Below are 8,562 nucleotides of genomic sequence, written 5' to 3'. Positions count from 1 at the left end.
ATTGGGTTAATAGTGGAAGATGGTGATGTTAATTATGATGAAGGTGATGATGAATGAAAAGGATGATAATTACCAACAGTGTAACTCTTTGATCTCATGGTGCAGAAGTGCTGTGCTGTGGTCCATCATGAAGGCTGGTCCTGTAGTGGTCACTTCTATCAGGCCAGTGGTATTTTGGTATTTGTAGTTTTTCATGGGACACTTCTCTGCTAAATCAACATCAGAAAAATGTGGCTTTGGGCTGGACCGTCTAAGTATATCAGATTAGAATGTACATAAAACATACTGTTTATTGAGTTGTCTGTATTGACCACAGGACTCTGTGCCCAGGCCTGACCTCATGCCTTCGTCAGTAACACCTGGTTCACAACACAAAGAACCGGACTGAAGCCCAGAGCTACTGCAGAGAGAAGTACACTGACCTGGCCATCATAGACAACATGGAGGACATTGAGGAGCTGACCAAGATAGTAGACATGAACCATCTGAGTAGTTTTGATACGGCATTCTTGATAGGTCTCTATGATGATATCAACAGCTGGAGGTGGTCTCTGGCAGATGTTGTGGTATGATGTGGTAGAGTCAGCACTACGGTGAGGGAGAGGCCGAGTTCAGGAACTGGCTCAATGGTGAACCCAATAATACGGAAAGCCTTGGGTTGTGTGTGCAGATGTGGCCTGATGGCAAGTGGAATGACGAAGACTGCAGTACAAGATTTCCCTTCATATGCTACAATGGTGAGAACATCAGGATGATACTTACCAGTTATGACATTTTGCACAATAATTGGGGATGCCCAAAAAGAGGGTTAAATGCCTCTCTGCCGTCTTTGGCAGCCGCCATATATGTCAGAGACGCTGCTACTTGTAGGTCTACCCTTGAAAGATGAAGGTGAAAAAGAAAGTTATGCTGCTGGTCCATGAATTGTGATTGGGTACCACATAGGTACACAACAAATTAGTAGTTACTGAGTAACTAATGAGGAACCAATGATTAATTAATGAGTAATTACTGATGGGGACTACTATAGTACTGTAGTTACTCATGAACTAAAGAACAGACTGGGGACCTCTAGTTACTGAGGAACCAATTATTAGTTAATTAGTAGTTACTGATTAACTCTCAGTCCATTAATGATGGGTTACTAGAGAACAGACTGGGGACTACTGTAGTTATTGAGGAACCAATGATTAGTTAATGAGTAGCCTAGTTAGTGATTAACTCTCAATCCTAATGACTAAGTAATGATGAAGTAATGAAGGACTACCTACTCTAAATGATGTATGACCTTACAATAAGGTACACAAAACAGTAACTAATTATTAAGTAATGATGAGGCAATGAATGACTACATGGTAAATACAGTGTATGATGTATGACTTTACAATAACGTACACAAAATAGTAACTAATGATGAAGTAATGATGAGGTAATAAGTAAACAAGTTTGTTGTTGTTACTACTGTAGGTAGTCCTTCATTATCTGTGTGTGTGTGTGCAGCTCTTAGAATGGTTCATACACTGTCCCTACAGTTGTGACAAAGAGACATTCTTGGCTGTAATACTTGTCTGGTCCCTCTCCTAGAAGTTAAGTTCTCTCAAGAAACTAGGCATTAAATGGGCATGTCAAGACTGTTTTTGCGCTTATTGGGATGTAGCAGAAAGCTGAAGACGCTTTTCCTTATCTTAATGCATTTTTAATTAAAGCTATTCTATTAATTGTGAATCACTTGATGATCTTTATTCTGTGTTGGCTGGCCTGGTAACAACTTTTCGAGGGACACAAAAAGTAATTTGGGATATTAGCTGATAGGGAGCAGGGTATTGAGTGCTATATTGACCATTGTTGGCCATGTGAGCCTTCCTTTAAATAAATACTCAGATGTCTCACATGATTAACCCTGTGCCGTGTCCTGTACCTCTGAGTGTTCTCATCACACACTCACCTGTAGGCTTCCATCGCCTGCTCTGCAGCCCCCTGCTCTGCCTCTCTGAATGAAAAGGTCTGTCCCTTTTCTCTTGTTTGTGACGCTGTTCTTGCACATTGTACATTGTCACATTCAGTAATGTGGAAAAAATGCATGGAGGAGCAAGCAGAGCTGGTACTGTAAATGTCATGAACTCTAGCCTAACATGTTGAAATGGTCACAAAATCAACCTTTGCTGCCTGGCTGACTTTAAGCCTACCTACGTAGTTGGCTTGCTTTCCTTTCTATAGTATTATTATATCAGCCATCTAGCAAAATACAAAAACAAAATATCTAAGATAACCTGCCTGATTTCCACATACAGTAGGGGAATGCTAGGACTACAGTATGTTACGTAGCTCTCAGCCAAGCAGGATATCCGAAAAGGGAGAAATCTATCTCTCACTGCTCGAAAGCCCTGCAATAAGCAAAGTGAAATGGTATGATCTGGTTGCAGGAGAAATGTGTCTTTCTAAGGTGAAATAAGTATTGGAGGATGGCCCTACGGAAACTTAAACGTGTTTTTACATGGATATCAGTCTGGGTTGAGTGGCCGGAACTAGGAAGATGGATATCACATTACACAAGACTGACTGAACGGCCTGTCTAGTTCATATATTTTACAAGGTGATATGATAACTGGCAGAGCCTGAGTGTGCAAGATACAAGAACATTAATTCAGCTCGTTGTAGTGTCGCTCGAATTTCTATAATATCTTGTTCCATTTTGTCCTGAAAATTGGGATGATAGTGGGGTGCACAGCCGATACCCACTGTGAATAATTTAAAGTGTTGTTGTACTATAGCATCAGCAGTATCACATTACCGTCATAGTACACCACAGAAAGAGTGAAATGAAGTAAGCAGATGAACAGGTGCCATTTTCTGTATTTATTGTGGACATGATGACATTACAGTTATGTAAATAATGTAGACTAGTCCAGACCAGTAACTGTAACATTAGAAGTATGAGACCAGGCTAGACCAGTAACAGTACCAGTACAAGCCCTAGGCCAGATTAAACCAGACCAGACCAGTACCTACCAGTACCAGCACCGGGCCAAGCTAGACAAGGCCAGTGCAGTAACCTTAACAGTACCAGACCAGAACAGACTAGTCACCCACAGGCCCGACGGTGGCAGTATAAAAACAAACCCAGATAAAATACAAAACACATGGAAAAACCTCCTGTTTGCTTCTCTTCTCTGTTTCAAATGATAATACATACAAATATCAACCAAAATACATGTAATCTTCTACTGTAAATAAACAAAGGAATTATCATGACAAATAATCGTCCACTTGCAGACAGATAGGACCCAGAGCTGTATGTCTGTGTGAGGAAGCTCACACCCGCCTGGATGTGTGGGAGGACACCACAGCTATCTACTAACTCCTAACACCTTTAGCAAGAGAAAGACTAGAAACACGCTCATCTTACAGCTGTGACCACTCCCACTCCGCAGGGGGAGGAGCTGTGGAATGTCACATGTCCCAAACACAGAAAAATATATATATACTCCATAAATCCTGGATATCTATGGAATAATAACAATAAGTCTACAAACTAAAAACAAACAGAGATGACTCTGAAGTAAAATCAGCTGCGTTGTTGATGAAAACATCCACACCAGATCCCGACGTCCAGAAAGACGTGAACGTTCGGGATGAGAGAAGAGGAATGGCTATGGGTGAAAAGTCGCCAAGCGTGTGGAAACTGGCCAATCGAACGTACACGTCGATGTTTGCAGGCTGCAGGGCTGTTTCTGGAGGATAGGTAAGCAAAATCTGAGCATGTCTTGGAAAATGAATTTGCCCTTTCTTGCCTGCTTCCGTGTGATTCGTTGCTGTCTGAGTTCCGCAAAAAAAATTCTGGCCCACTCCCCCTGCCTGGGGTTTGTTAAAGCAGCAATCTATAGTCTAAATGCAACAGTAGACTAATGTCATTTGGTATCTAACGCTGTAAAGGGTTTGGTGGGAGAACCACACACACACACACACACAATTGCTCTCACACACACACACACACACACACACACACACACACACACACACACACACACATTACACTCTTCAGCTGAAGTCCGTTCACATCTGCTAAGTCACACTTCGGAGTACAAATTCAAATCAATATTCAAGGGGTTCACCTTTAAAGGGTTATTCTGTACAACCTTGGTCTCCATACTAAAGTCACACTACTTGGTAGGCTATCATATCCCGTTTCAAGTATTCGGACTACCCCCTCCCTGTCTATATCATATATACACATCTGTGCAAGCGCGTTCCAGCACACAACACTGTATGCATTCAGAGACACGGCTTTACAGTACCTCGTCACCTAGTTCTCACAGAGGAACTACAGAGGTCTCAGGCGTACTATACACAGTCAGAAACATACTGCGTGTACGTCTTTGTTTCTTCCTTTGAGAGTTCTACATGTTTCACTCCACACTCACACTTCATCGCGTTAGCAATCAACAAAATCTTCCTTTTAAGAACAGGCTTCTTAATTCACATCCTCTCTCTTCATATTCAATCCGGTCTTTAAGAAACAGTTCAGGACTTGTTCTGGACTCGGACACGGGCGTCTGCGGGGTCGCGGGGATACCGGTGGACGCGCTAGCCGCCGCGCTTCAAGCCGTAACTCAGCCTGAGTATCTAGCATCTAGCGTCTCGTTTTCCTAATCAAACAGTCAAAAGGCAGAATGGCTTTTGATCCAGGGGGCAAACCCGGAAAGAGGGAACAGGATTCAGGAAATAAAAAGGCTGGTCTAACGCAGGGCCGGCCTGGTCCTGATATCTACCTTGAGGGCCTGACTAAAGCAGAGGTCTAGCAGAGGAGGTAGCTGGCACGATGAGCATTTAGAGAGAGGATGATACGCACACGCACCAGCACACACGCACACACACGCGCGCGCACACACACTGCGTTACTACTCTGCGGCTGTAAAGACGCGCTGTGCTTCTGCAGTCGAGGGAGAGGGAGGGCGAACCGCTCGCTCTCGTTCCATTCCCCTTAAATGAACAATAACGTTAATCGAATGACCGTTAAAAACGCACGCTCCTTTATACCGGCCATTAACAACACACACTCTTTTTAATGGTCACTAAAGCAGACACCTCCTCTAACTGACATTAGCCCACTCACTCATTTTCCCTCTTTCTCTCTCCTTCTCCCTCTCTCTCTCATTTTCTCTTTCCTTCCCCCCCGTTTCCCTCCTGCCCACTCTCTCCTCCTTTCTCTTCCCTCTTTTTCTCTGACTCTAGCCCCTCCCCCTCCCCCACACGCAATCTCTCTCTCTTTCTGTCTCCCTCCCTCTCTCTCACTACTTCAGCCTTTCTCATGGAGCTCATTACACACACACACACACACACACACACACACACACCAGGACTGGGCAGAGAGAGAGAGACGCCAGGTGACGGAGGAGTGTGTGGTTAGTCCTCCTCTGTCTCCCTGCCTCATCCACTCTGCAAAACACACACACGCACTATACAACACAACACACTCTATACAACACACACTAGACCCACGCACTCAGATAAGGATTAGATGAAGCCCTGGGGACGGGGTCCTCTAGGGCGTCGCCATGCTGTGATCCAGACTGCGGTGGACGTCCCCTCTCTCTCCGCTCTGTCCATTTCCTTTGATCCTCCTTCAGAACAAACGTCCAGCGGTCCTCCCCGGTCTGAAGTCGCGGCAAAGGTCATTAAAGGGCTCGACAGGTCAAAAGGTCACCGGCTGAGAGTCACTCTAAGGCAGAGTCTGTAGAGGCGTGGCTCTCTGATGTCTCTGTCTTTGGTTGGGTGAGGGTGGTGTTTTTTTGTTTTTTTTTGGGGGGGGGGGGTTCCAGGTCCGGGTCCTGGGGGAAAGGCAATGCCCCCAGGGGGTGGGGTGTGTGTGTGTGTGGGGGGGGGGCTTTCCCCCCCTGCCCAAAGCGAGGGCCTCGTGTCGGAGGGCTGTTATCAGGTGTCTGGTTGGGGGGCGGGGGCGGGTCCAGGGGTCGGAGGCTGGTGAGAAGCAGGAGACATGGAGGTGGCTCTTAGGATCCCTTTCTGAGAGACTCAGTACGGGCAGAGGCTGCAGCTGACCGGTCTCTCACCTGGGGAACACACACACACACACACACACACACACACACACACACACGCATCTTAGAGTTAGAGATGACCTCAGAGAGAACACAAACACACACAGACACACACACACCCAAGGTGTCAAAGGTCACTCAGGGGTGAGATATGACTAGGACAGGAGAGGAGAGGAGGCGGGGTGGGGGCGGAGCCCTAAAGGGTCAATGCGAGGGACCCCAACGCCCCGTCTTCCAGCACCACTCTGACGCAAGCTTATACCATCCAGATGATCTGTCTCTGCCGGGCGGTCGAGCTGCAGGCCTACTTTCCCTTTCTTTCTCTCAATCAGCACGCCCTGTTCCACACACACACACACACACACACACACACACACACACACACACACACACACACAAATGCGCACACACACACACACACACACACACCCTCCTCCTCTTCTAATTAGAGTGACCTACAATGGCGCCGACACCAGCGCATAAATAAGCAACGCACACCTGAGCAAAACAAATGAGATTGCCATTTAATTGCACCTAATTATCATTTTGATAAATGGAAGAATATCATGCGGGGAAACAAATGGCTCCCAGCGCCCCTCTCTTCCCCCCACACATGAGGAAACAGGAAATACGGCTGTTATCATACATCATTATATCGAGGTGGGAAAATAAAAACTAAAAAAGACACAATTAATCACACGGATCTAAAACTAGGGGATGGGAAGGCAGGTTGAGACGAGAGAGAAGGGGGGGGTAGAGAGTGGGAGAAAGAGGGAGAGAGTGGGGTAGAGAGAAGGGGAATAGGAGAGATTAGGAGAGAGTGGGAAAGAGGGAGATGGAGAAACAGAAGAGTGAGTGCGAAAGAACAAAAGAAAGAGCGAGAGAGAGAGGGAGAGAGATGAAGATAGAGAAAGAGAAAGAGAGATAGAGAAAGAGAGATGTGAACACCACAATGACATCATACGAGTTGGCTGGCTGGCTGACTGACTGACTGACTGGCTGACTGGCTGACTGACTGACTGACTGACTGACTGACTGACTGACTGACTGGTTGACTGACTGGTTGACTGACTGGTTGACTGACTGACTGACTGACTGGCTGACTGACTGGTTGACTGACTGACTGACTGACTGACTGACTGACTGACTGACTGACTGGTTGACTGACTGACTGACTGACTGACTGACTGACTGACTGACTGACTGGCTGACTGGTTGGCTGGCTGACTGACTGACTGACTGACTGACTGACTGACTGACTGACTGACTGACTGACTGACTGGTTGACTTGCTGACTGACTGACTGACTGACTGACTGACTGGTTGACTTGCTGACTGACTGACTGACTGACTGACTGACTGACTGGTTGACTGACTGACTGACTGACTGACTGACTGACTGACTGACTGGCTGGCTGGTTGGAGCCATAGACAGCCCTATTGTGTGGGACCCAGGGTTCATGAGTACCCAGGTCTTCTCTGGGAGAGGCTCATCTGTCCCTCAACACCTTGTCAGACGCCTCTCTGACATATTGTGGTAGAATACAGTGTTTAGTTATTAATGAGGCTTTAACTCTGTGTGTCTGACTCCTTTCAGCGGCTGATTGAGCTCATTCCTCTCTCTCCTATTCTCTCACCTAAATACACTTTGACTTTTGTTTTGTTTTGTTGTTTAACGACCAGGAATACCGATGTGTGTGTCTGTGCATGTGCTTGTGTGCATGTGCTTGTGTGCATGTGCATTTTGTAATATGTGTGTGTGTGTGTGTGTGTGTGTGTGTGTGTGTGTGTGTCCAACCTGGTCTCACCCGGCAGACGTCAGAATTCGACGTTTTTGTCCATCGCCTCCGAACGTCATTTCTTGACGGCATCATACAGTTATCATACAATGCGATGGACAAACGTCGAATTCTGAAGTCTGCCGGGTGAGACCAGGCTGGTGTGTGTGTGCATGTGCTTGTGTGTGTGTGTGCTTGTGTGTGTACTTGTGTGTTCTTGACCGTGACTTTTCCCAAGCCTGGATGTCACGTGCTGATATTTCAGTTCCAATATCCATCCAAACATGACTCCAGCTCTCTCATGTCCATGCCAGCTCCTAGCACCACAGCTCCTAGCACCACAGCTCCTAGCACCACAGCTCCTAGCACCACAGCTCCTAGCACCACAGCTCCTAGCTCCACAGCTCCTAGCACCACAGCTCCTAGCACCACAGCTCCTAGCACCACAGCTCCTAGCACCACAGCTCCTAGCACCACAGCTCCTAGCACCACAGCTCCTAGCACCACAGCTCCTAGCACCACAGCTCCTAGCACCACAGCTCCTAGCTCCACAGCTCCTAGCACCACAGCTCCTAGCACCACAGCTCCTAGCACCACAGCTCCTAGCACCACAGCTCCTAGCACCACAGCTCCTAGCACCACAGGCACAGCGAGATGACAATTAGACTTTGTTCTCACCCGCGTCTCTGCAGCAGAGATGATAAGAGCGAGCTTAAAGAATTTGGGAG

The 8,562-nt window shown here is 46.8% G+C and overlaps 1 long non-coding RNA gene across 1 annotated transcript in view; it reads right to left on the bottom strand.

Annotated features, from left to right (window-relative positions):
• Nucleotides 1-5,902: 5,902 nt before the first annotated feature.
• Nucleotides 5,903-8,562, bottom strand: part of LOC311329032 — a 7,865-nt gene continuing 5,205 nt past the window's right edge. Inside the window, exon 3 of the long non-coding RNA XR_014631262.1 lies at nucleotides 5,903-6,068. This is a non-coding gene — a long non-coding RNA (uncharacterized lncRNA). The remainder of the gene's footprint in view (nucleotides 6,069-8,562) is intronic.

Source organism: Borostomias antarcticus (genome assembly GCF_949987555.1).
Source record: "Borostomias antarcticus genome assembly, contig: scaffold_79, whole genome shotgun sequence".
NCBI classification, from domain to species: Eukaryota; Metazoa; Chordata; class Actinopteri; order Stomiiformes; family Stomiidae; genus Borostomias; species Borostomias antarcticus.
This window is presented reverse-complemented; position numbering and strand designations above follow the sequence as displayed.